General features: G+C 46.3%; 1 protein-coding gene across 1 annotated transcript in view; it reads left to right on the forward strand.

Annotated features, from left to right (window-relative positions):
- Positions 1-825: 825 nt before the first annotated feature.
- Positions 826-15,190, forward strand: part of GRIN2B (glutamate ionotropic receptor NMDA type subunit 2B) — a 327,364-nt gene continuing 312,999 nt past the window's right edge. The window contains exon 1 of the mRNA XM_089523788.1: positions 826-1,056. The gene's annotated coding sequence lies outside the window, so the exon portion shown is untranslated. The remainder of the gene's footprint in view (positions 1,057-15,190) is intronic.

Consider the following 15,190-nt stretch of genomic DNA (forward strand, 5'->3'; position numbering starts at 1 on the left):
ATCCCATGCCTTGGGTGCCAGGAGAAGGTGGCTGGGTGGGCATGGCTCCCGTGTCGGCCATGGCACTGCAGAGGAGGCTGGGCTGAGAGGGAAGGGGGTCTGGGGCTGAGGAGGGAGGGGAGGGGGATCGGGAGGGCTCGGTGCGCAGGCGCGGGTGTAGACGTGTGCCTCTGTGTGTGTGTGTGTGTGTGTGTGTGTGTGTGTGCAAGAGAGGGAGGGAGGGGATCCGGGGCTCCTGCTTTTTCGCACGGCGGCGGCGGAGGTAGAGGTGGCTCCCGCTCGGCCCTCCTTGCCTTGGTGCCCATCCCAGCCATGGCATCGCAGAGAAGGGGCTGAGGAATGATGCCCCATCATCGCTACGGTCCAGCGCTTGGCTGTCCCTGAGGAGGGCTTTTTGGGGAAGGGGAGATGCGTTTGCCTGGTGGCTGCGTTTCGCTCGGGCAGGGGTCCTCCTCCTCCTCCTCCTCCTCCTCCGGCAGTGCCAGCCTTTGCCCCCCGCTTTGCCTTTCAGGAAGGGAGGCCCGGAGTCCCACCACCATCACCACCACCACCATCATGCTCCTGCGAGGACCCCCGGCATCAGCCTCAGCACCGACAGCCGGAGCCAGCCCCTTCTGCTAAGAAGAGAGCCCCCTTCCGCCTCTTTCCTTCTGGAGCTCCAGATGTGGGTCTCTCTGGGCGAGAAGCGCCGAGGAGCGAGTGGCATGAGCGCCGTGGGCCCCGACTGCCGCCGCCACCCCCCGCCTCCTCCTCCTCCTCCTCCTCCTCCTCCGCCCCACAGCGCCTGAGCCCTCCTCGCCCAAGGCTCGCCCGGTCTCTCTCTCTCTCGGGTGGGATTTGCACCAAGGCACCAGGCGACCAAGGCATCCTCCCAGGAACCCGAGCTTTTTTCAACGATTGAACCCTTTTCCTTGGCCTCGCCCCCTCCCCACTGGTCCCCCGCCATCTCGCCCTTCTTATGTGGATGATATGCCAGCGAGCAGAGGAGACTGGAGACTCCCAACATGCCCACTCCCTTAATCTGTCCGCCAAGAGGTTCTGCTTCTGCAAAGCAAGGTAAGGCCAGCATGGACTCCCCCGGATGTCTTTCTCTCCCCCCCCCGCTTTTCTTTTGTCAGGGCTGGGTGGGGGGCAAAGGGGGCATTATACCCCCGCCATCGATCCTCTCCCCATCGCAGCAAGCGGAGGCTCATTGGTACCAATGGCACGAACCACCATCCGCCCAGCGGCTCACAAAAGAGCCGGCCATGCTGCTCGGAGCCAGGCAGGTACCCCTGGAGCCCTTCCGACATGTTGATGCCAGCCTTGGAGAAGGGAGCCGGAGGAGGAGGAGGAGGGGACTGCGTGGGGCGGGCGGGAGCCAGGGGACCCTCGCAGGGGATGGCAGCCGCAGAGGCGCGGCGTTGGCATCTGGATGCCCCCCTCCTTGGCAACAATGGGAGTGGGCTCGGGAGGGGGATCGGGGCAGGCTTGAGGGGGGCAGGAGAGGGAAACTTGGGGTCTCCAGGGGAGAAGGGCTGGCTGGTTGCGGGGGCATGATGCCCAGGTGGGGGGTCTCTTGGCACTCCACGCAGGTCAGGCTGGCTTCGTGCCCTCCTTCCTCGCAAACCCTCAGGTGGGCTTCCATCCATCCATCCTTCCTCCCCCCGCCCCCTCCTCTTTCTCAGGGTTCTTCTTCTTCTGCTGCTGCTGCCAGGCACTATGCCTCCTTGCGCCCGCTTTGCCTGAGCCATGCAGCCTCGCCTGCCTCCTCCTCCCTCCCCCCTCTTTTTCTCTCCTTCTCTCTCTCTCTCTCACACCCCCCACATTCCTCCGAAGGCAACCGCTGCTCCCTGGCAAAGCAAAATGGCTCTCCTGCTGCTGCTGCTGCTGCTGCTGCTGGGCTCTGCCTAGAAAAGCACCACGATGGTGGCGGCGGCGGCGGCGGGGGCCCTGGGTGGGCTCTGGAGGAGGCTCAGGAAGATGGTGGCGACACAAAGGAGGAGGGAGAGGGAGAGAGAGAGAGAGAGGGGGGTGTGGAGGGATCGGGGCTGCTCCAGACCGAAAGGGGAAAGAGGGAACGGGGCAGGCCAGGAGGAGGAGGAGGCGCGTATTTTTAGCCCCGATCCACCCATCGGAGGGGCACCCTCGCCCCCAGTGCCAGGGCCACCAGCCTCCCCTCCAGTCCTCTGCCCCCATCCTTACTCCCCCGCCCCACCGCTGTGGATCCGCCTCAACCAGGAGCGACATGCCGCCTTTGGGGGTTCTGTGTAGTCCCTTCCCCGGCGCTGGCGAGGCGAGGCGGCAGCCAGCTCCAAGGCAAGCTCTGGATCCTCCGCCAGAGGCTCCTCCCGGGAGCCTTCTCTCCTCCGGCGCCGCAGGGAAGGCCAGCGAGGCTGGCAGGTGCCGCCCCCCTCGGCCCGCCCGCCCCGCCTGCCCTGCCACCACACCCCCCTCGGGCGCCTAGGGCCGGGGCTCTCGCTCGCCCACCCAGCCCCAGGGCAGGACACCTGGCCCCAGGCCTTGCCCAGGACAGGAGAGGGGCCGCCCTCCGCTCTCTCGCTCTCTCTGCCCCCCGCCTCGCTTTTTCGCAGCGCCTGTCAGAGAGAGAAGCCACGCTGACAGCCCTTCCTCCTCCTCCTCCTCTCCTTTTCCTCCTTTCTTCCTCCTTCTCTTCCTCTCTTCCCCTCCTCCTCCTCCTCCTCTTCCTCCCCCTTCGCCTGCTGCTTCTATAAATAGCCGGGATCTCGGGGACATCTGCCGACGTTCAACCTCAGCCTCGTGCCCCTCCCCCTCCGCCGCCAAGTGGGTGGCTCAAAGTTTACCTGCGCGGGGTGGGCGGGGCGAGAGGGGGCGGGGACAGAACGTTGGGGCAGCAGAGAGGGGCGTGGCCAGAGGGAGAGCGGCTTGGGAAGGAAGGGCTGGCCGGCTGCTCTGCCCAGGTGAGCCCGAAGGGGCCCGCGGCAGCAGCAGCCCTGGGCTGAGCCAGCCAGCCCTCGCCGCCTCTTCCCAAGCCGCTCTCCGGGGCAGCTGGGCAGGCTTTCCCTGTTGCTGGCTCCCTCCCTCACAATCCCTGCTAAAGACCTGGCCTGGAGGAGGAGGAAGGCGGCTCATCTTGGGGCTGCATCTCTGCTCCCGGGTCGCGGCGTCCCTTCCCTTCCCTCCCCTTCGATCCCAGCGTTTTCCTTGTTCTCCCTCCTGCCCAGAAAAGGATGCTCGGATCGGGACTCTCGCTTCCCAGGCTCCAAATGCAGCGAGGGCACCGATGTTTCCCCCAGTAGCCGTTCTCCGCTGCCTTTATTGTTCTGATGATGATGATGATGAGGGCACTGAGCTGGTCCTGTGGGTCTTGACCCTCCTTAGGAGCGGGAGTCCAGCAGTGCAAGGTCCCCCCTCCCTCCGGGAAAGGATGCTTACCTTGGGATTTTGCCGGGAGACTCCAAAGGGACCTTTCAGCTTCGCTTCCTTTGGGCCTCCTTCCGCTCCCGTTATTTGTTGCACAAATCGGGGAAACGTTGCGAGGTGAGGAATTGGGCTCGAGCCAAAGGAAAGCTCCTGCTGCCTAGAAGTCTTTCTTTCCCTTTAGTCCCAAAGGGGCTGCGCGATCCCTTTGCAAACGGAAACCTCGCTGCCGGAGAAGAGCTAGATCTAGCGCATCCTTGCTAATACGGAGTTTAACTTTTGCATTTTGGAATGCTCTCAGTGCAGATCGTTTTCCTTGTGAAAACATCCCTGCTTTTGCTAGAAGGTGCATTTGATCTGATTTAGGGTTCACAGGGTACTTCTGATGGACTGTTATATAGACTTCCTTGGAAATGCTCTGGGGCTTTGACTTCTAAGCAGACATGGATAGGATGGCATTGTTGAGGCATGTTTTTCATTCACCATAATTTACACACTGGCTGCCATCATCACCATCACTATCATCATCATCATCATCATAATTTTCTTATAGCCCGCCTTTCTCCCAACAAAAAGACTCAAGGCGTTGACGTTCAGTTTTAAATCTGGTCTCTTTGACTTTCTGACCTGCTTCAACAGCATTCCCACATTCCCCCAAATAGCAAAAGGCAAGTGAGTTAATATCCTTGAGAGCAAGTCCTCTACCCCTTTCCCCTTAATCATATTCACAAGCGACGCATTGGAAGGCATCGGACTGATCGGTCCTTGAGCTTCGTTTGTGGAAACGCCATCTGCCTCTGACTCTGGCTCCTCCAAGTCTGCAGCAGGGATCTGAGAAGAGGCAGGTCCACCTTCTCATACTTTCTTTCCTACATTCTTTCTTTTCTTTCATTCAGTAACCATTATTGTGCAACAAAATACACTTGGAGATGAGTGGAGACAGGTCATCTCTTGGTGACTTGTTAGGAACAGAGGCATCGCTAAGAAGATAGGAACTGGTGGAAAATGCAAGGAGAGTGCTCCAAGGCTGCATCCACAGGGGAGAATTAACCCAGTTTGACACTGCCTTAACTCTTTTCTGGTGCAAGGCTATGGAATTCTGGGAGTTGGAGTTTGTTGTGGGGTCCAGAGCAGAGCTCTGCTCTGCTCTGGACCCCACAACAAACTCCAACTCCCAGAATTCCATAGCCTTGCACCAGAAAAGAGTTAAAGCGGTACCAAACCAGGTTATTTCTCCAGTGTAGATGCAGCCCAAGACTCTTCGGTTCTCTTTAAAACGCCTGTCAAGTGTGTGTGTGTGTGTGTGTGTGTGTATTTAACCATCACTTGTTCTGTCGAAACATTACTTGCTGCTTCAAAATTCCACCGCCATCTTTCGCTCTGGTTATTATTCCTCTTATTTTCAAAATGTGAATCCAGTTTAAAATACCTAAATCATTAGATAAGTAATGGATTTTTTTTCTTTTAAAATAAATCCCAATATTTGTATCTTCTCATGGACAATTGGTTGCTCACTGTGAGAACAGAACACTGCGCTAGATAGACAGACAGGTCTTCATTCTTTTTAAATATATATACAGTATATATATATATATGTACTGCTTTTATTAATTTTTCAGAAATCTTAATTAAAAAATACATAAATCACTAAATTCAAGAGTATCTTCATTCAGGTCTTCATTCTGATTCTTTGGTCAGGGTTCTTCTTCGTAGGTTTTTAACAAGAAGTACATTGAAGAAAAGGTAGACCTTGCACATTATAAGCTGGCAGCATGGCAGAGGTGCAAGGGAGCAATACAAAGCCAATTCTGTCCCCAGCTCTGGAATAATTTCACAGATGGGGATTATTTTCTCCTGAATTGATTGAGACCCAACGTTAACTGGTTTTGTTCATTGGTGATCTTGAAAGAAATCCCAAAACATATTTGTTAGTGCTGCAGAAAGGAAAAGGTGAGCTGCCTTATATGCATAGTCTGGTTGGTGACAGAAAATGGGCCTGGGATTTAGGAAGCAGAGGGAAAATAGGGGTAAAAGGTGGCAGAGTTTTGTGGAAGGGGGGTGGGGAGGATAGCACCATCAAATATTAATTCCCATTGAGAGAAAAAAGTATATTTACGTTTATTGGCATAAAAAAACCCTCAGATGCATGTATGCAGAATAAGCATAATATGAAATGCATGGGTTTAGCGCAAACCAGAATTCCACTCACAGTTAAATAAGATGAAAAGGTGCAGCTATACAAACTCAAAGGCACAACGCTGCATAGCAGGCTTTTGCGTCCAGGTAGAAATCCACCAGATCCACGTACAGCCAATATATACATATAGAAGAGGTTACATTAGTGCAAATTATGCGACACATTTATTTATTTATATTTGATTTATTTTCCACCTTTCTCTCAAAATGAGGCTCAAGTCAGATGTATTCAGACGTATAGTAATATATGCAGAAAATCCACCTGGAATTTATGCCAGATAAAGGCGAATAGATATGAAGCGCAGAACAGGCATAACAACAACAACAACAACAACATAATAATAATAATAATAATAATAATAATAATCCGCTCTTAGACACTGGCAAAATAATGCACAGAAACATAAATACACTACATGTACACCCATAATACATACAAGCAAAGTAAATACCAGAAGCTCACAGAATAGGGAACGTAATGATTAGGTTAGGCTTGGAACGTGAAGTAATATATAATAAATAGGACAGAATTTTGGAATTTGTGCAGCGTTTTGCCCTTGTCGCTGAAAGTCGCTACACACACACATATATATTTGTATACAGATATAATTTCAATATAGGTTTTAAAAAGTACCCAACAATTCCAGCCCCCAGACACCCATTTATATTACCTTGTGAAAACTGCCTTTTTAAAGGACCCAGGTTGAAGGTGGCTTTCTCTATTGTAGTTTCAAAAAATAAAATAAATAAAATAAAAGTTTAACTGTGGCAAAACAGATACTAGTGAAATCTCAGTGTACAATAATGGTTTGTACAGTTTTCTTTTCAGGAAAAAAACAACACCACCTTATAACTGTATGTAAAATTGTTCTCAAACAGCCCACACAGTATGGATTAGGAAGAAAGGCCCCAACCTCCAAAGAGTGTCCATACAGCAGCTTTCATTTTAGATGCTGAAACTGCACTACTTTAAACACTAATTTGTGAATAACGGCCCATTGACCTAAGGCATTTCATCATTTGATTTATCCAAATGCGTGTACTTTTTTTTTTTTTTTTTTTAGCTGAAAACCCTTTTCCAGTGCATATTTTGTAGCTGCAGGGCAGTGGGCTTTCAAAGGCCACACTGTGAACCCTCCAAAGGGCTTCCTGAAGACCAAGGACTGCATGATTCCTATGCTGGGCTTTTTAAAAATTGCACTGCAGAGCTAGTACAACATACATTGAAAGCATATGGAAATGCTGAGGCCTACTGAATCATACACCCATAGATGGCACAAATGCAACAGGTGCACTGTTGAATAGAATTCACATTAAAACAAATGTGGGGAAGTTATTTTTACTATTGCATTCACTCCCCTAGGTAAATTAGCCTTTATCTGTAAAGCTCAAATCATAGTAACTAGCTTCATATTTTTTTTCTGTATTAAAACAAAGCTTGCACATAGGAAAAATGGATTAGTTGTGTGTGTTGCGTGTCTTCATGTCCTTTCCAACTTAAGGCAGTCCAAGGGCAATAAATAAATAAATAAATAAATAAATAAATAAATAACAGTTTTTTTGGGGAGGGGCAACATTTGTTCAGAGGGGGTTGCTGTTGCCTTTTCTGAGGCTGAGAGAATATGACTTGCCCAAAGTCACCAAGCAGGTTTTCATGGCTGAACAGAGACCTGCTCTCCCAGAGTCCTACTCCAGCATTCAAACCATGACTACATTGTTTTTCCTGGTTGGCTAGACATAGGTCCAAAACACGCTGCAGAAATAATCCATTTCGAGACCAGTTTAAATGCCCTGGCTCAATACTAGGGAATTCTAGGAACTGTAGTTTTGTGAGACATTTAACCTTCTGTCAGAGAGTTCTGGTGCCACAATAAACTACATATCCCAGGATTCCCTAGCACTGAGCTTGGGCAGTTGAAGTTGTCTCAAACTGAATTATTTCTGCAGTGTGTTTTGGACCATAGTTAAATAGTTTTACCCCACGTAACTCCTGCTCTGCAGCTTCCCAGTGTTTACACATCCTCTCTCTCTCTCTCTCTGTGTATATGTATATATGCATGCATGTGTGTATGTATTATATTCCCTGACATGGAGATAATCTGCATGGCGTCTGGAAAGGTATTGCATTGCAGACACCTCTGTTGTATTAATTCTAAATTGCACTCTATCAAATGCCTTTATGAAGAACAGGTAAAGCATCACGATGGACGAAAGAAGACAAAATGCAAAACCAGGGCATAGCATATTACAATGGCACTAAGTGCAACTGTAATATACTATGCCCTGGTTTTGCATTTTGTGTTCTTTCGTCCATGGTGATACTTTCCATGTTCTTCATAAAGGCATTTGATGCAGTATCTACATTTAGCAGTATCTGGTGTGGATGTGGGTTCAGATCCTACTGACTAGCTAATCCTCCACAGAACTCTACACCTCATCTTAAAAGCACTAAAGTAACTAACATAATCCCCTTGGAGGAATGGGATTATTTTCTATAATTATCACATTCATATTTATAAATTTTATAATTAGCACATATCATTTATAAATAATTATAAAAATGATACATTTTCCTACAGCTGGTGCCATAGCTTCCTCCTTCCCCCCAAAACCCACAGGAAAATAAAAGGCTAATAATAATAATACTAAGTAGAGAAATCTGAAGAAGATGGCTTTGACTACATCTGCTCTGCAGAAATAATCCAGACTGATGCCACTTTAACTGCTATGGCTCCATGCTGTGGAATTCTGGGAACTGTAGTTTTTTGTAGCCTCAGTGCTCTTTGACAGAGAAGGCAAAATGTCTCCCAAAACTACAATGCCCCGAATCTCACAGCATTGAGCCATGGCAATGAAAATAGTGTCAACCTGGATTATTTCTACAACGTGGATGCAGCTTCAAATGATTACAGACTGCAGTTGTACAGATTACACCAATAGGATTTGTAGTTTTGTGAGAGATTTAGCCCTCTCTGCCAGAGAGCTATGGTGACACAATGAACTATAAATCCCAGAATCCCATATCATGGAGCTGTGGCAGTGAAAGAGGCATCAACCTGCATTAGTTCTGCAGTGTGGCTGCAGCTTCAAATTGTGTGCAGTAGTCCGATAGGATTTGTAGTTTTCTGAGCGATTTAGCCTTCCCTGTCAGAGAGCTCTGGTGCCACAAAGAACTATAAATCCCAGAATGGAGGCATGGCAGTGAAAGTGGCATCAACCTGGGTTATTTATGCAGTTCGGCTGCATCTTTAGATTGTGTGAAGTGGACCGAGAGAATTTGGAGTTTTGTGACATATTTTGCCTTGAGCTGTGGTGTCACAATGAACTATAAATCCCAGGACTCCACCATATGAACGCCCTGCCAACCTCCTTTGAGGCCACTTGAACTGCTAGGGAATTCTGGAACCTGTAGTTTTGTGAGGCCTTTAGTCTTCTCTGTCAAGAGAGCTCTGGGGCCACAATGAAATATAACCCTCAGGATTCCCAAGCACTGAGCCAGGGCATTTACAAGCGGTCTCGAGCTGGATGGTTTCTGCAGTGTGTTTTGGACCCAAGTCAGAGTGGCTGCATAAGTGGTGCCAAACCAAGTTATTTCTCCAGTGTGGATGCAGCCATTATGAAAAAGGCATGCTTTGGATGTAGGTTGGCTGGACCCTTGAGGCATTTAGGCTGAAGCAAAATGGCCCTGCAGCAGGGGGGATGCAGCCAAATGGCCCTCCTCGGTGGTAGTCCCTTCTTTCTTCCCCCAAGATAAGAAAAGTCCCTAAAGGGTGACAGGTAGAGCTCTCCCTTTCTGTCCAGCAGGAAGAAGGCAAAGGTCACCAAAACTGTGTCTCCAACTCCCTGCCAGCCCTTGGGAAAGGCTTCAAGGATCTGCTCTCACTCTTTTTTAGACCAGAAGCTCCCACTGTGGACCACCGCCCCCCTTTTCCCAATTCTCAATTCTCACCCTTAACCTCCTGCCCAGAGAATTGCCTCACAGAATGACTCTCTCTCTCAAACCCACCTTCACCTGTTTCCCTCCCTTCATTCCTATCCTTCCCTCCAGGGTGACCAGATGTCCTCCTTTCCTCTTGCATTTCAGCCTTCTGCCCAGGAAGAATTCCAAGGCATCCTCTATTTTGAGCATGGGCCAGAAACCTGCCTTTATATTTCAGAGAAGTGTTTCTAGCTTTCCTTTGGTGGTCACCTCCAATCTTTTTCTTGAATGGCCAACATTTTAGTCCCCCTTTGCATTTAGGAGGGCGTCTGGCCAGTCTGGTGGTTGGCCTCCCATTCAAGGACTACTGTAGTCCTTGCAATTTCCTCTGTAGCTGAAAATGAGAACTAGCCCCATATTTGAAAAGATTGGGTTGTGGTTCCACATTTAATCTGTACTATGCATTCAAAGAGAGCCCATGTGATTAGTGTTTTTTGTACTGGACTAGGAATTATGGAGGCCAGGGTTTGAATCACCAATTGGCCATGACTGTAGTCCTTGCAAATTCCTCTGTAGCTGAAATGACAACTAGCTGATGGATTCATATTCAAAATAAAAGACTGGATTGTAGTTCCATTTTCATTTATAATATGCATCCAAAGAGAGCCAATGTGGTGTAGTGGTTTTAGTACTGGACTAAGACTCGTGTGGGTACGAATCACCACCTGGCCACAGAAACCCACAGAGTGATCCTGGGCAAGTCACATACTCTCAGCCTCAGGGTAAGGCAATGTTAATCCAAATAAATCCTTGCCAGGGAAACCCTGTGACAGGTTCACCTTAGGTTCTGTGTAAGTTGGAAATGACTTGAAGGCTCACAACAAAAACATGCATTCAAATGGTTGGAAATGTTTGTGTGTTTCTGCATCCAGTGAAGTGGACATCTAGTCACCCTGTTTAACAGACCACATTTCTGCTGCCTAGGGAATTTCAAGGGCATTGCAGTGCATGTTGACAGACTTCTCCCTCAGTTGCACAATTTCACTCTGTCTTCCCCAAAAATGCTTGTGTATCACTTGCACGTTCTCTTCTTCTCTCCCTCCCTCTCTCTCTCCCTCTCCCTCCCTCTCTCTCTCAACATATTGCTTAGAGCAGGTGACAGCAAACGATTCCTTAGCATCTCAAAGATGAACAAATGTTGACTAAATCCAAATAAAAATGGCTTCCTAGCAATATTTTTAAAATAAATTTACATCTCTTTCATATTAGTTCATAAACATACAATGCAGACCAAATAAATCCATGATATGGGCAATTAAATACATGACATGAACGCAAAGAGATAGCTATGTTAGTCTGGAAAATCAGTACGCAAAGGGGTCTTAGAGCCTCTTAGCCTCTTAGAAATTAACTGAAAAAAAGACGCTGGGAGCATAAGCTTTAAACTTGAGCCTACTTCCTCAGATACATAAGACAGAGGAGTTTATCACACGGGAGGAATTTCTCTTAATTTCAAATGAAAAGAAAGTGGGGCCAGAATGCATTCACATGAATTTGCTAGTTCAGAGAATTTACGTGAATTTGAATTGCATTCGAACTGACTTCCCATTGCCCAAAAATAGCTTGCCATTACCCAAAATTGTGTGTGATCACCTCTCACACAATAACGTGAAACTCCATGATTGCATTCGGACTGATTTCCCATTGCCCGAAATTGCGTGTGGTAGTCTATCACTCAATAACATTAGACTCCATGATTGCGTTCAGATTGCCATTGGAATATACTTCCAATTTCCCTTGTCTGATAAACTCCAGAATGTAGAGTCTGGCCTCCACTGCATCTCATGCATGTGAGAAAGTAGGTTCAAGTTTACAAAAGCTCATGCTCCCAGCTCAAGTAGGCTCAAGCCTACGAAAGCTCATGCTCCTAGTTCAAGTAGGCACAAGTCTAGGAAAGCTCATGCTCCCAGCTCAAGTAGGTTCAAACTTACAAAGCTCATGCTCCCAGCAAAGCAGGCTCAAGCCTATGAAAGCTCATGCTCCTAGCACAAGTAGGCTCAAGTCTGAGACAGCTCATGCTCCCAGCTTCTTTCTTTCATATAACACCGGTTTTGAAAGACCTCCACTGGCTGCCCATTCGCTTCCGAGCCCAATATAAGGCGTTGGTAATTACCTATAAAGCCCTAAATGGCTTGGGCCCGGGATACCTGAAGAACCGCCTCTCCCCATACATTCCGCCTCGCACCCTCAGAACGTCTGGGCAGCAATTACTGAAGGTGCCTGGGGCTAGGTTGGCCTCCACTACACGGAAGTCATTCTCCACAGCTGCCCCAGCCCTTTGGAATATGCTGCCCACCGAGCTCCGCTCGTCTACCACCCTGGCCCAATTCAGGAAGGATTTAAAGACCTTCCTGTTCCAACAGGCATTCCCCGAATAAAATCCTGTGGGCCTCCCTCCTCTTCCGTGGCCAAGAGGTTGGGCTATGGGGCTTTTGTTGGTTACTTTTCTGTATAATTATTGTATTGCATTTTAACTCTTAATGTGTATATTGATTGTATTTTAATCCATGCTGTAAGCCGCCCTGATTTCTAGAAGGGCGGGATATAAATAAAAATTTTATTATTATTTATTATTATTTCAGTTAGTATCAAAGGGGCTCCAAGGTTTCTTTGCATACCAAATGTTGCCTAATTATTTAAAGTATTTTCTCCTTTACTGGGCAGCCGGCAGCTGAGCCGAATTGTTCAAAGAGCAAGAGACAAACAAACTGCTGAGATCCATTTCTGCATGCTATTTATTTTTGGATGGCAGGAGGGAAATCTGGACCCCATTACTTGTGAATATAGGAAAGGAGAGTCTCCTCCATGGAGATTAATAGAAGGAGAGAATGATGTGCTCCAAGTGAACACTGTTTGGTGCCCTTTAAAGTACTCTCCACTCATTGGGTTGCCATTTTGGGCCTCTGTCCCCCAGCACTGGATTCCTCTATTTAACTTGTTCCGACTAGTGCAGATACTCCTGTCTCTCCTGCCTCCGGTTGCAGACCGCTTTATTTAGAACCTCTATCAGGAAGAGGGAAGATGCCGGTTAATCCGCTTCTGCTTGGCGAAACCCACTGAGCTGGCTGCTGCCCAACCATGATGCTCCACCTGCTAACATGCTCCGAATGTGCCAGAGCGATCCAGTTCAGGGTGGCTAATCTCTTTGCTTGTTCCCTTGGATAGCTATGGGAAATTGAGACCAACCAAAGGAATGCTGCATCCTTTGCTGTATAAATGTGTAAGATCTGATTGGAAAGGAACTTATCCCTCTGCTGTCAGCAATATGAGAGATTTTTTAAAAAAATCTTTGTGACTTTTTAAAATTCCACATTCTTTTAAAATAAATAATAAATAAAACTTTTATTTATATCCCGCTTTTCTGTGACAAGACAATCAAAGCGGCTTACAACACGGTAAAATCCACATTTACAAATTTGTGTCCCAAATTCCCCCCCTTAAAAAAGGATTAAACAAGTTTCAGTTAAAACATCTATTAAATCTATTTTACTTTAGTGCAGAGATTCTCAAGACTTTTTGCAGTAGCAGATATTTGGGGAAGTAACTGCGTATCAGATACAAACAATGCAATATCTAGTTGGTTTTATATGCTCAGGTTGCATACTCTTCATTATAGAAGGGAAAGGCTCACAGCTGATACTTGCTTTGCACTAAATTCATCTTTTAAGAGCTACTTTATGTTGTCACAGCTCTGCTTCTTTGCTGTTGGCAACAGGATGGTGGGTAGATGGACAGAACGGAGATTACATGTTGTGCTTTCCACTTCTAGAGCAAAAGACCTTAGAGAAGCAAAACATTTGGAAAAACATTGGGTTATTCAGTAACACACCCGTCGCAGCTATAGCAAGCAGCTTGACTTGAGTAATAGTGAATATATTTGAATAGTCTTCTTCTTTGCTAGGATTTAATGTGTCATAGTGAAATAAATCTTTTGGCATTTTGGTGCAGACAATGCGAGAAGGTGGTGGTGATATGGAATTTCACACTTGCTTTGGTCACTACTTGCAGTTTTTAAAAGCATGGCTCCATACCCTAGGGTATTTACTGCACCAGTACAAGCAATATCACAAACGTTTTCTCCTTTGGTTTGCTTTTTGGGAGCTGTGGGGCAGATTGTCAAGTGTTAAGAACAAGTCAAATCTGAGATTTTTTTTTTAAAAAAAAGCCTCTTATGCATTTGAATCATAAAATATTCTTGGAAAACCTAGATAAAAGTTACTGTTGTCATCATGCATTTAAGAATTGTGTTTATGCAGGTCAGTTATAGGTTTGTTACATGCATCGTATGTATTTGAATTATGAGATACTGCAAAGTAGAGAGCAAACTGGCCTCATCCATTGACTGCAGAAACAGCTACAGTTCAGTGCTTGTTTTTGTTCCCACTCTTTTCCTCTTTTGTATTATTTCTATTAGTCTGTGCACCTTTGAGTTTTCCATATATGTACATTTGCTTAGAGAAATTTAATTTAGGAATTTTATAAGCATTAAATAATAATAAAGTAAGTTCCAGGGCCATGGAGTTGCACAATCTTCCAGACATTGTTGAACTGCAACTCCCAGCCACCCTAGCCAGCATCATGAATGGTGAGAAATCCTGGGATTTGCAGCTAAATAACATCTGAAGGGTTAAACGATAAAGCACTCTAGATATGTTATCTTTGCAATATTCATTTTATATACAAATACACAAGCAGAAACAACAGAAACTAGCAAATTCTTAAGAGCGCGTAGTGCTTCCAGTAATCTTGCACTGGAATCCCAGATGGCACATTTTCACCCAGAAGTGTTCCATCATCAATCCATTCATAGCTGTTCTTTGGTCTACTGTTATCCAAATTAATTTTAATCTGTCTTCAAGCTATTATTCTGCCTGCTTACAGAAGGGGGAGAGTGTTACCTTACCAAACTCTAATCAGTATGGTATTTCCAAAGCTGGAAAAAGGTTCCCAGTTATTAACAGAATATTGCCTATTATTAATTCTAATGGATGAAGCATCAGTTGATCATCCTAATTTATTAGATAACAAAGGATGGTATCTTTGTATCTATAACAGATAGAATTATAAAACTGATAGGGAAGTTGGGTTTCAGGTCTGAATGGAAAAATAATAGCAGTGTCAACTTCTATTTGTTTGCATACTGTCTCTATATTCATTAATTTCCCTTTTGCTTTAAGCTATATATGTAAAGATTTGGGACAGATTCTAATATCATGTAACTTGAAAAATAGATGTAATCAAATAGTCTTACAGCTATGTAAGAAAATGTATGTGTGGAGTCTGCATTTCATTATCACTGCCAGTGTCACCAACAATGAAATACTATCTGGGAAATGGGGAAAAATAGAAAAGATTATGTGAGTGATAAATGATACAATATTGTCTAAATTATTATCTTTGAAGAGCATCACTTGCACCAGCTGAACCCTGTTTTATATCATCCTCATTTCTTTATTCACTGTATTTCCTTGTGGTCCTACATATTTCAGAAAAGCATTAAAAGGGGAGAACTGTGCAGCTGCAGCTGGGGAAAGGTACTTCCTTCAACTGTCCTGAAATTCCCACCATTTGTCTTCAGTAAATATCTCTAGGTTCTAGCATTCTGAGATAATACAAGTGCTAGTATTATATTAT

The sequence above is a fragment of the Sceloporus occidentalis genome, unplaced genomic scaffold (assembly GCF_023333645.1).
Source record: "Sceloporus occidentalis isolate IW3139 unplaced genomic scaffold, rSceOcc1.0.p SCAF_5, whole genome shotgun sequence".
NCBI classification, from domain to species: domain Eukaryota; kingdom Metazoa; phylum Chordata; class Lepidosauria; order Squamata; family Phrynosomatidae; genus Sceloporus; species Sceloporus occidentalis.